We start from the raw sequence: 12,652 nt of genomic DNA, 5'->3' as shown, positions 1-12,652 counted from the left end.
AACGCTCTAGCAAAACTGCTACGTCCCCATGATTCTAGACACATATTTGCCGTGAAAGAATCTAGCATCTTGGGAGTTCCTATTTTAGAAGCTAAAAGACTAAGCCCTTCCTCAGTGAAAGCTACCAACGGAACTTCATGCATTTTTACCCAAACCGGGACTGAAGTAATGTCCTCTTTTTCCACCGCGACAGACGGGGACCATTCCTTTAAGATTATTGGAACATTCCTGATCATCCACGGCCCTTCTTCCAACAACTGATCCATTCCCTCTTTTGTTTTGAACTTAAAGAAAAAGAAGCCTTTTGAGTTCATCATTAACCTTGACAAGCCATATTTCACCCAGTTATTTTTAACAAAATAGTCAACTACAGGAAACGCAAGCCTTTTACCCAAGAAATATCCATATAAAGTATTAGCATAACGATCACTAACTTGCTTTACCGATGCTAACGGAATAACAACATCCGCTCCATCTATAGTTTCAGTGTTCTCCATCGTTCTGAAGTTGACTTTAGCACTAACCTTTCTATTCTGAACCACCCTTGCAAAAGACGGCTTCCTACTATTATCTTCCTTCCCCTCCGGCTTCTTTGAATCAGCCCCAGATGTCGATGAGCTCGGTTGTGATCCAGACGAGTACCCCTTCTCTCCATATACATTCTGATCAATATGACTATCATTGAATAAATTCGTACTTCCCCCCATATAATCCCGTGTAACAGGTATAGATATGGACTCCAACCCATCAAGAATCGATGAATTACTCGTAGAATACAGCCCCCTCCTTGGCATCATTGTATTACCTTCAATGTTTGTTACCCTTAATCCAATGCCACGAACCGGAGCCGTACCTGGAGATGAATCAGCGTTTTCATACACCCCATCAAAACCCTGATTAGGGTTTGACGATGACGACAGTATATCCGGTGGCTTCACATGTCTTGCATCCATATCCGATGGCTTGAACTGACTATAATCCATTCCACACGAACTCTAGGAGCATGCAACGTACAAAGAATCCGAACAGAAGAGAACTCAAGCGAATTAGCAATAAACCCTAGCCGTAAAACAAGAACTAACCCTAATCCTGACGCCAAAAGATTAGTAACCACGGTGAAGTCTAGTATCCTTACTCAGAAGGAACGACAACACCACAATTGCTAACCCAAATCAATCAAGAAGAAGATCAGCAAGAACAAACGAAGAAGAAAGCTAGGGTTTTTCTTGATCGCCAATATCGCCCACTACTAGCATCTGATACTACTCGCTCAACATTGTTGTTGACTCGTTGTTACATGCCTTGCAGGCCTTTAGGTGCATATCAAAGGAACTTGCTGTCTGAGAAGCTGGAGTGGTCATGGGTCGGGACACAAGGAAAACGCAACACAAGACTAAGAGCTTACATGTGATTTTATAAACACTTATTGAATTGAATATGCTTCCGCTGTAAACTGGGAAATATTGTACACTGTTGTTAATAAATGAAAGTTTATTTAAATATACTCATGATGTTCAATGTGATTGGTGGCTAAGATCCTGGTCAGTCACGCCTCCAAGCGGTGGTACTCCGCATGTGGGTTTTGGGGGTGTGACAACTAGCAGGTTTCTCACCATGAACCTGTAGTATCTCACCTAACGGAAGCGGCACATGAACGATCTTCTCAAAACAAACTACCTCTGCGCGATGCTTGGCTAACCAATCCATACCCACAATAATGTCGAAGCTTCCCAGTTGCATAGGCGTGAGGTCAATAGGAAAAAGATGGTCGTTAAGGTTCAATTGGCAGTTGTGAAACACAGAATCAAGAACAACAGGTTCTCCATTAGCAACTTCTACTGTCAAAGGCTTACCTAGTTTCGTTCTAGACACGCGAAGCAATGGCTCAAAAGATAACGACACGAAACTCTTATCGGCCCCTGAATCAAAAAGAACAGACGCAGGTTGATTATTAACAAAGAACGTACCGTTCACCACCTCATTGTCTGCTTGTGCCTCAACAGCATTCATATTAAATGCTCGACCTCGAGCTGGAGCCTGATTCTAATTTGCATTAACCAGCCTTGGACAATGGTTTCGATAATGGGTCAGGTCTCCACAATTAAAGCACGAACCAGGAGGATAGTGAGGTCGTGCAGCTTGCTGTTGAACAGGTGGTTAAGCTGCCTGTTGAGCTGTATTTCGAGCAGAACGACAAACCTCTGCAAGATGACCTGATTTTCCACAGTTGGTACAGAAACGGCACGGGAGTTGCTGTAGATGATGACTATTGCACCTATTGCACAAAGGTGCATTCCCTTCATATCGCTTCTTTGCTGGAGGCTGTGCTGGCTGATTGGGAGCTGCCTGGTTCTGTTGGGCAGTAATGGCAAAATTTTGGGAAGCCTTTCGCTTCCTAGAGCCCTTTGAGGAACCAGAATCCTTTCCCTTCTTGTTTTTACCTTTCTTGCTGTCCCCTTTGTCTGACGCCTGCTTCTTGCCCTTGTCACCTTCCTATGCAATTTACCCTTTCGGATCTGCGATTCAGTCAACGTCGCAGCTAACTCGATTGCCTGACGGACAGTGGTAGGATTACTACCAGTAACGATGTCTTGCACGGGGTCAGGTAGACCATCGATGTATCTCTCGATAGCCTTATCGAGTGGGGTAACCATAGTTGGGCATAATAAACTCAGCTCCTCATACCTATCAGTATATGCCCGGTGCTCGCCACTAACCTGCTTCAGATCATCAAACTCCCTTTCTAGAGCTTGCAGCTCATGACGAGGACAAAACTCCCTCATCATAAGAGTCCTTAGTTCAGCCCATGTCTGTGCTAAAGCAACTTCAGCACCACGATCTCTCATAACCCCGTTCCACCAGGTAAGCGCCCTCTTATGAAAAACACTAGAAGCAAACTCGACTTTGCGATTATCAGGACACTGAACGTGACGGAAAGTATTCTCTGTCACACCCCCAAAATCCACACGCGGAGTACCACCGCTTGGTAGCGTGACGTGACCAGGATCAAGCCATCAATCATATCAAACATAGCATTTAATAATAAAAGTCATTAAAGTAATTCATCAAGACATGATCGATGTTTCAAAACCAAGCATTGTTTAAGTAGCGGAAGCATTGTTATAAACCCAAGTTAAAATACTGAAATGTCATAAGTGTCTAATCAAAGCAATACGATCCTCGTCCACAACGACCGGCTCCTCTTTGTGCAAGCTCCAAGTACCTAATGATCTGCAAGGCATGTAACAGAATGATCAACAACTAGTTGAGCGAGTTCACAGTAAGTAAATGCGTAACAGTAAATAACGGGTGGCTCTACTGGGCCGATAGTAAGTTATACAGGTGGGGGCTTCCCATGTTATATGACCACTAGACTATTCGTATCAACTATTCGTATCATCCCTGTTCTTCTTCCGAGAACAGTAGCGCGTATGGGGTGTACGTAGGTCTTACGTACGTATCCTTCATAACCGAGGATAGGAGACGCGGGGGTGTACGTGGGTTTCACGTACGTATCCTTTGTACCGAGGATAGAAGTAAGTAATGCGTACACGTAGGTTTTACGTGCGTGCCTGACATCCGAGGCAGTAATTGGCATATGACCACGTAGGTGTTATCCTAACCTACGGAACCGTCCTGACATCCGAGGATCATGGTAGGTGATAGTCTAGGAAAGCATATGTACGTTCTTAGTCAATTGTAACCTTTATCCCATTCCCACAACCCGGGAATCCCATGCCTTAGTAGGAGTGTGAACTCACCTGGGTTTGCTCGGCAGACAGTATAATGCTCAAGTATGCAAGTAAGGAATCAACCACGTCCTATCATGGTTACTATGTAAGTTAGGTTCGTATGTAGCACGTTTGTAGCACGTATGGTATCAAGTATGATCATGGCAATTCACATAAACGTATCAGCAGTTCATATCAAGTAACGAGTCCAAGTAGTCGGCCCAATTAACATAAGCAGTCCAATTAGCAACTATGTAAACAAGTCCAATAGCATAACAGTCATAAGGTTGGGCCCGTGACAGTGTAGGCCCAAACAGTGTACGTGCAAGGGAGGTCTCGAGTCGCAACCAGCGATCTCGAGTCGCAACCGGTGGTCTCGGTTCATCATGGCCCGGTTACGAGTCACAGCCGGAGATTACGAGTCGCAACAGGAGGTTGCGAGTCGCAACTGGTGATTTCGGCTCTTCTTGGTGTGGTTACGAGTCGCAACGGGACTCGCAACCCTGGTTCCGGCTTGTGCTGTTGTGGTCTCGAGTGGGGTTCCGACTCGCAATCCGAGTCGCAACCAAATGTGTAACAGCCTTCCTGATTTCATGCAATTCAGTTACAACATTTATGCAAATCAATTATCGTTGTCAGTTTCCAAAAATCAATTAACAACTAACAGTTTACCATTCAAGGAATTATCGATCAAACAGGGTTTTCTAAACCTTAATTCGTATGAACAACATGAACAACCCTTATACAACTCATCAATAATTATACATTCTAACATGGATCTCGGTTACTAATCATATCCGATCAAACAATACATAACAGCCGATACATTCATATATATCCGATTCGTGTGCAAGCCAATTTTATGAACACTAACTATCATTGATCAAATCTTAAAATCATCATGCAAACATAAACACTTCACAACCGGTAATCATACATAAATCAAGCAAACATACTAACCGATTACAAGTGAAGAAGGGTGATCAGAACAAGAGGAGGATCGGATGGTCTTGTGCCGTCGGGTCCTAAGTAAACCGAGGGAGAGAGGTAGAGAGCAATAGGGTTTGTGTGTGTTGTGAAAATTGTAACAATGAGAGAAATCAAACCCTTACCAAAGGATTTGTGTTTGCGAGTGGGGAGTGGGCCGAGCCCAACTCGGTTACTAAATGGAGTCCGATTTCAAGGTGTGGCCCAAACGGGCTTGTGTGACCGGTTTGTGTAATTTGGGCTTGTGCAACACATAATCATTCATATAGCATGCATACACATATGGCACATAACATCATAACATTCAATAGCATCAAGTTTGTAAAATCATAACACGTTCACGTATGTTACACAATGATAGGTCTAAAGTTCGAGTTGTCACATTATCCCCAACTAATTGGAAATTTCGTCCCGAAATTTGGTATGCACTCACTGAGGAAGCTAGGTAAGTTATAGTATTCACTGGTGTTCCTGGGGTGTCACATCCTCCCCCCGTTGATCTGGAATTTCGTCCCGAAATTCCGAAGTAGTAGCTTCAGCCTCAGTAGTGGTAGCATTGGTTTCGAATAACTGGGGGTACTTTTCTGTCATTCTGTCTTCGCGTTCCCAGGTGTACTCTGGGCCACGTTTGGAGTTCCAACGAACTCGAACAAGAGGGATTCTCTTGCTTTTGAGGACCTTCACATCCCGGTCCGTGATTTCTACTGGTTCCTCGACGAACTGCAACCGCTCGTCGATAGTGAGTTCCTTATAAGGAATGATGAGGTTTTCATCTGATAGGCACTTCTTTAAGTTCGATACGTGAAAGACATTGTGAACTGCTCCGAGTTCAGCTGGTAGGTTCAACTTGTAGGCTACCTTGCCAATCTTTTCTAAGATTTCGAATGGTCCGACGTATCGCGGATTCAGTTTGCCCCGTTTGCCAAAACGTACCACACCCTTCCAGGGTGAAACTTTCAATAAAACCCGGTCTCCGACCTCAAATTCCAAAGGCTTTCTACGCTTGTCCGCGTAGGCTTTCTGACGGTCGCGTGCTGCCGCCATGCGTTGCCGTATCTGTGCTATCTTTTCTGTGGCGTCCACTATAATCTCTGGACCCGTAATCTGACTATCCCCCACCTCTGCCCAACAGAGAGGTGACCGGCATTTACGTCCGTACAATGCCTCGAATGGAGCGGCTTGAATGCTGGTATGGTAACTGTTATTATACGAGAACTCCACCAAAGGGAGGTGTTTTTCCCAGCCGTTGCCGAAGTCTATAACGCATGCTCGAAGCATGTCTTCAAGTGTTTGAATCGTTCGCTCAGACTGCCCATCCGTCTGAGGATGATATGCTGTGCTCATGTCTAATCGTGAGCCGAAAGATTTATGCATTGCTTGCCAAAGCTCTGACGTGAATCGTGCATCGCGATCCGAAATAATAGAGGTGGGCACTCCGTGCCTCGAAACAACTTCTTTGAGATAGACGTCTGCGAGAGTGGAGAACTTGTCCGTTTCCTTAATCGGCAGGAAGTGTGCAGACTTGGTGAGTCGATCAACTATGACCCATATTGTATCGTTCCCACGCTGAGATCTAGGTAAGCCTGTAACAAAATCCATGGAAATTTCTTCCCATTTCCATTGCGGTATCTTAGGCTGCTGAAGTAAACCAGCTGGTTTCTGATATTCGACCTTGACTCTCGCACAGGTCAAGCATTTTCCAACGTACGTAGCAATGTGGGCCTTCATGCTAGGCCACCAGTAAGTAGTGCTGATGTCGTGGTACATTTTATCTGACCCTGGATGTACTGAGTAGCGAGACTTGTGAGCTTCATCCATCACAAGTTCGCGTAGACCGCCATAAAGTGGGACCCAAATCCGGCCCGTTACATAGTAGGCGCCGTCTGCCTTCTGTTCCATTTGCCGTCGTGAGCCGCGCAAGGCTTCAGCCTTGACATTTTCAGGCTTCAATGCTTCTATCTGAGCATCTCGTATCTGTGCAGGAAGGCTAGACTGAATCGTAAGCTGTAGCGCTCGCACGCGCCGTGGTAAAGTGTCTTTTCGACTAAGGGCGTCAGCCACAACATTGGCTTTGCCCGGGTGGTACTTGATGGCGCATTCGTAGTCGTTAAGTAACTCGACCCATCGTCGTTGACGCATGTTCAAATCCTTCTGCTTAAGGATATGCTCGAGACTCCTGTGATCGGTGTAAATCGTGCATCTGGTACCGTACAGGTAGTGTCGCCATATCTTAAGCGCGAAAACGACAGCTCCCAGCTCTAAATCGTGGGTCGTGTAGTTCCGTTCATGAACCTTGAGTTGCCGAGAAGCGTAGGCTATCACTTTATCACGTTGCATCAATACACAACCCAGACCCTGTATTGATGCGTCACAGTATACCACGAAGTCATCTGTGCCCTCTGGCAATGAAAGAATAGGTGCGCTGCAGAGCCTATCCTTTAGATACTGAAAAGCAGTTTCCTGCGTGTTGCCCCAACGGTAGGTGACACCCTTCTGTGTCAGTAGCGTAAGTGGTTGCGCGATCTTTGAAAAGTCTTTAATAAACCGTCTGTAGTATCCTGCCAAACCCAAGAATTGGCGTATTTCTGTCGGTGTACGCGGCGCAGGCCAGTTCCTGATCGAATCTACCTTGGATGGATCGACATGAATCCCATCCTTGTTTACCACGTGGCCTAAGAAGTGGACTTCACGAAGCCAGAAGTCGCATTTAGAAAGCTTGGCGTACAACTGTTCCTTTCGAAGGAGTTCCAAAATAAGACGAAGATGCTGTTCGTGTTCCTCCTGACTCTTGGAGTAAATCAGGATGTCGTCGATGAAAACAATGACGAACTTGTCGAGATAAGGTTTACACACCCTGTTCATAAGATCCATGAATACCGCAGGCGCGTTCGTAAGTCCGAACGGCATAACCAAGAACTCGTAGTGACCATAGCGAGTTCTGAATGCTGTCTTAGAGACGTCCTCCTCGCGGACTCTCAGTTGATGATAACCTGACCGTAGGTCGATCTTGGAATAGTAACACGACCCTTGCAACTGGTCGAATAAGTCGTCTATGCGTGGAAGAGGATAACGGTTCTTCACCGTCACCTTGTTCAGTTCCCTGTAGTCTATGCACATCCTGAACGTACCGTCTTTCTTCTTCACGAAAAGCACTCGAGCTCCCCAAGGCGAAGAGCTTGGACGAATGAAACCCTTTTCCAAGAGTTCTTGCAGCTGCTTTGACAATTCTTCCAATTCTGATGGAGCTAGACGATATGGTGCGCGAGCTATGGGTGCTGCTCCTGGAGCGAGCTCGATCTGAAATTCGACCTGACGATGAGGCGGTAAGCCAGGTAAATCTTCAGGAAACACCTGAGGGTAATCGCGTACAATTGGAATATCCTCCAATTTCTTTTCCTTTACTGTTGCGTCTGAAACAAGAGCCAAAATGGCTATGTGACCTTTACGTAAGCACTTCTGAGCCTTCAAGAATGAGATGATGCCAACCACTGCACCACTCTTGTCGCCTTGAACTTCAAGAGGTTCCTGACCAGAACGAGGAATGCGAATAATCTTCTCGCTGCATAGGATTTCTGCCTGGTGTTGGGATAACCAATCCATCCCAATCACGACGTCGAAACTTCCCAAAACTATGGGAATGAGATCAATAGAAAAGGCTTGACCAGCTAGAATAAGGTTACAACCCTGAACTACGTGCGTGGCTTCTAGACTTTTACCGTTAGCTAATTCTACTACATGCTTGGTGGGTAAAAGTGTTGGTGCACGTTTTAGCAGTTGACACATTTTCACAGACATATAGCTTGTATCCGCACCCGAATCAAACAAAACAGTAACGTAAATATTGTCGAGGAGAAACTTACCCATCACAACGTTGGGATCGTTCACTGCGTCGCCACGACCTAGTACGAATGCACGGCCCCTTGCCTCGTTGCCGTTGTTGTTTCCCCCATTGTTGTTGTTGCCGTTGCCCTGATTGTTGTTGTTGTTGTTCTGGTTCCTGTTGAGCTGTGGGCAGTGTCTTTTGATGTGGCCTTCAGCACCACAATTGTAGCATCCCTGGTTGCCCTGTTATTGGTTAGGCTGAGCGTGAGGCTGCTGCTGATTCTGGTTCGCAGGACGAAGGCTTCTACAGTCTTTGGCCTCGTGACCCATCTTGAGGCATCTTTGACAACGACCCTTGTTACACTGACCGTTGTGGTGCTTGTTGCAGTTGTTGCACTTTGGAAGATTTCCGCGATATCCACCCTGCCTGTGGTTACCTGACGACTGCTGATTAGGACTTTGATAGTTGTCAGTCTTTCGCTGCTGATTCTGGGACTGAACCGAAACTGATGCTTTGCTTGAATCCCCCTCCCATTTCCTCTTGTTGTCACTGAGGGTAACGGGAGTAGCTGAAGGAGTGTCTGTGGTAGTAGCGCTGACACGCTTAGGCAGTTTATTCTGTTCCACTGCCTGATCGGTGATGCGATGAGCGAGGCGTTGGATTTCCTGGATGTTTTCGAGGTTAGCCGACGTCACGTGGCTCTGAATTTCTGGCGCCAATCCCTTGAGATACAACTCAATGCGCTTGTATGGAGGGTCCACCATAGTTGGGCACAGCACGGCCAGCTCGTTCGACCGTTTCGTATACGCTTCAATCTCCGACCCAACCATTTTCAGATTATACAGCTCGTCTTCTAGCTTGTGAATATCTTCACGCGTGCAATACTCACGCTTGATGATCATGGCAATTCACATAAACGTATCAGCAGTTCATATCAAGTAACGAGTCCAAGTAGTCGGCCCAATTAACATAAGCAGTCCAATTAGCAACTATGTAAACAAGTCCAATAGCATAACAGTCATAAGGTTGGGCCCGTGACAGTGTAGGCCCAAACAGTGTACGTGCAAGGGAGGTCTCGAGTCGCAACCAGCGATCTCGAGTCGCAACCGGTGGTCTCGGTTCATCATGGCCCGGTTACGAGTCACAGCCGGAGATTACGAGTCGCAACAGGAGGTTGCGAGTCGCAACTGGTGATTTCGGCTCTTCTTGGTGTGGTTACGAGTCGCAACGGGACTCGCAACCCTGGTTCCGGCTTGTGCTGTTGTGGTCTCGAGTGGGGTTCCGACTCGCAATCCGAGTCGCAACCAAATGTGTAACAGCCTTCCTGATTTCATGCAATTCAGTTACAACATTTATGCAAATCAATTATCGTTGTCAGTTTCCAAAAATCAATTAACAACTAACAGTTTACCATTCAAGGAATTATCGATCAAACAGGGTTTTCTAAACCTTAATTCGTATGAACAACATGAACAACCCTTATACAACTCATCAATAATTATACATTCTAACATGGATCTCGGTTACTAATCATATCCGATCAAACAATACATAACAGCCGATACATTCATATATATCCGATTCGTGTGCAAGCCAATTTTATGAACACTAACTATCATTGATCAAATCTTAAAATCATCATGCAAACATAAACACTTCACAACCGGTAATCATACATAAATCAAGCAAACATACTAACCGATTACAAGTGAAGAAGGGTGATCAGAACAAGAGGAGGATCGGATGGTCTTGTGCCGTCGGGTCCTAAGTAAACCGAGGGAGAGAGGTAGAGAGCAATAGGGTTTGTGTGTGTTGTGAAAATTGTAACAATGAGAGAAATCAAACCCTTACCAAAGGATTTGTGTTTGCGAGTGGGGAGTGGGCCGAGCCCAACTCGGTTACTAAATGGAGTCCGATTTCAAGGTGTGGCCCAAACGGGCTTGTGTGACCGGTTTGTGTAATTTGGGCTTGTGCAACACATAATCATTCATATAGCATGCATACACATATGGCACATAACATCATAACATTCAATAGCATCAAGTTTGTAAAATCATAACACGTTCACGTATGTTACACAATGATAGGTCTAAAGTTCGAGTTGTCACATTATCCCCAACTAATTGGAAATTTCGTCCCGAAATTTGGTATGCACTCACTGAGGAAGCTAGGTAAGTTATAGTATTCACTGGTGTTCCTGGGGTGTCACATCCTCCCCCCGTTGATCTGGAATTTCGTCCCGAAATTCCGAAGTAGTAGCTTCAGCCTCAGTAGTGGTAGCATTGGTTTCGAATAACTGGGGGTACTTTTCTGTCATTCTGTCTTCGCGTTCCCAGGTGTACTCTGGGCCACGTTTGGAGTTCCAACGAACTCGAACAAGAGGGATTCTCTTGCTTTTGAGGACCTTCACATCCCGGTCCGTGATTTCTACTGGTTCCTCGACGAACTGCAACCGCTCGTCGATAGTGAGTTCCTTATAAGGAATGATGAGGTTTTCATCTGATAGGCACTTCTTTAAGTTCGATACGTGAAAGACATTGTGAACTGCTCCGAGTTCAGCTGGTAGGTTCAACTTGTAGGCTACCTTGCCAATCTTTTCTAAGATTTCGAATGGTCCGACGTATCGCGGATTCAGTTTGCCCCGTTTGCCAAAACGTACCACACCCTTCCAGGGTGAAACTTTCAATAAAACCCGGTCTCCGACCTCAAATTCCAAAGGCTTTCTACGCTTGTCCGCGTAGGCTTTCTGACGGTCGCGTGCTGCCGCCATGCGTTGCCGTATCTGTGCTATCTTTTCTGTGGCGTCCACTATAATCTCTGGACCCGTAATCTGACTATCCCCCACCTCTGCCCAACAGAGAGGTGACCGGCATTTACGTCCGTACAATGCCTCGAATGGAGCGGCTTGAATGCTGGTATGGTAACTGTTATTATACGAGAACTCCACCAAAGGGAGGTGTTTTTCCCAGCCGTTGCCGAAGTCTATAACGCATGCTCGAAGCATGTCTTCAAGTGTTTGAATCGTTCGCTCAGACTGCCCATCCGTCTGAGGATGATATGCTGTGCTCATGTCTAATCGTGAGCCGAAAGATTTATGCATTGCTTGCCAAAGCTCTGACGTGAATCGTGCATCGCGATCCGAAATAATAGAGGTGGGCACTCCGTGCCTCGAAACAACTTCTTTGAGATAGACGTCTGCGAGAGTGGAGAACTTGTCCGTTTCCTTAATCGGCAGGAAGTGTGCAGACTTGGTGAGTCGATCAACTATGACCCATATTGTATCGTTCCCACGCTGAGATCTAGGTAAGCCTGTAACAAAATCCATGGAAATTTCTTCCCATTTCCATTGCGGTATCTTAGGCTGCTGAAGTAGACCAGCTGGTTTCTGATATTCGACCTTGACTCTCGCACAGGTCAAGCATTTTCCAACGTACGTAGCAATGTGGGCCTTCATGCTAGGCCACCAGTAAGTAGTGCTGATGTCGTGGTACATTTTATCTGACCCTGGATGTACTGAGTAGCGAGACTTGTGAGCTTCATCCATCACAAGTTCGCGTAGACCGCCATAAAGTGGGACCCAAATCCGGCCCGTTACATAGTAGGCGCCGTCTGCCTTCTGTTCCATTTGCCGTCGTGAGCCGCGCAAGGCTTCAGCCTTGACATTTTCAGGCTTCAATGCTTCTATCTGAGCATCTCGTATCTGTGCAGGAAGGCTAGACTGAATCGTAAGCTGTAGCGCTCGCACGCGCCGTGGTAAAGTGTCTTTTCGACTAAGGGCGTCAGCCACAACATTGGCTTTGCCCGGGTGGTACTTGATGGCGCATTCGTAGTCGTTAAGTAACTCGACCCATCGTCGTTGACGCATGTTCAAATCCTTCTGCTTAAGGATATGCTCGAGACTCCTGTGATCGGTGTAAATCGTGCATCTGGTACCGTACAGGTAGTGTCGCCATATCTTAAGCGCGAAAACGACAGCTCCCAGCTCTAAATCGTGGGTCGTGTAGTTCCGTTCATGAACCTTGAGTTGCCGAGAAGCGTAGGCTATCACTTTATCACGTTGCATCAATACACAACCCAGACCCTGTATTGATGCGTCACAGTATACCACGAA

Source organism: Helianthus annuus, chromosome 14 (assembly GCF_002127325.2).
Source record: "Helianthus annuus cultivar XRQ/B chromosome 14, HanXRQr2.0-SUNRISE, whole genome shotgun sequence".
Taxonomy (NCBI): Eukaryota; Viridiplantae; Streptophyta; class Magnoliopsida; order Asterales; family Asteraceae; genus Helianthus; species Helianthus annuus.
This window is presented reverse-complemented; position numbering follows the sequence as displayed.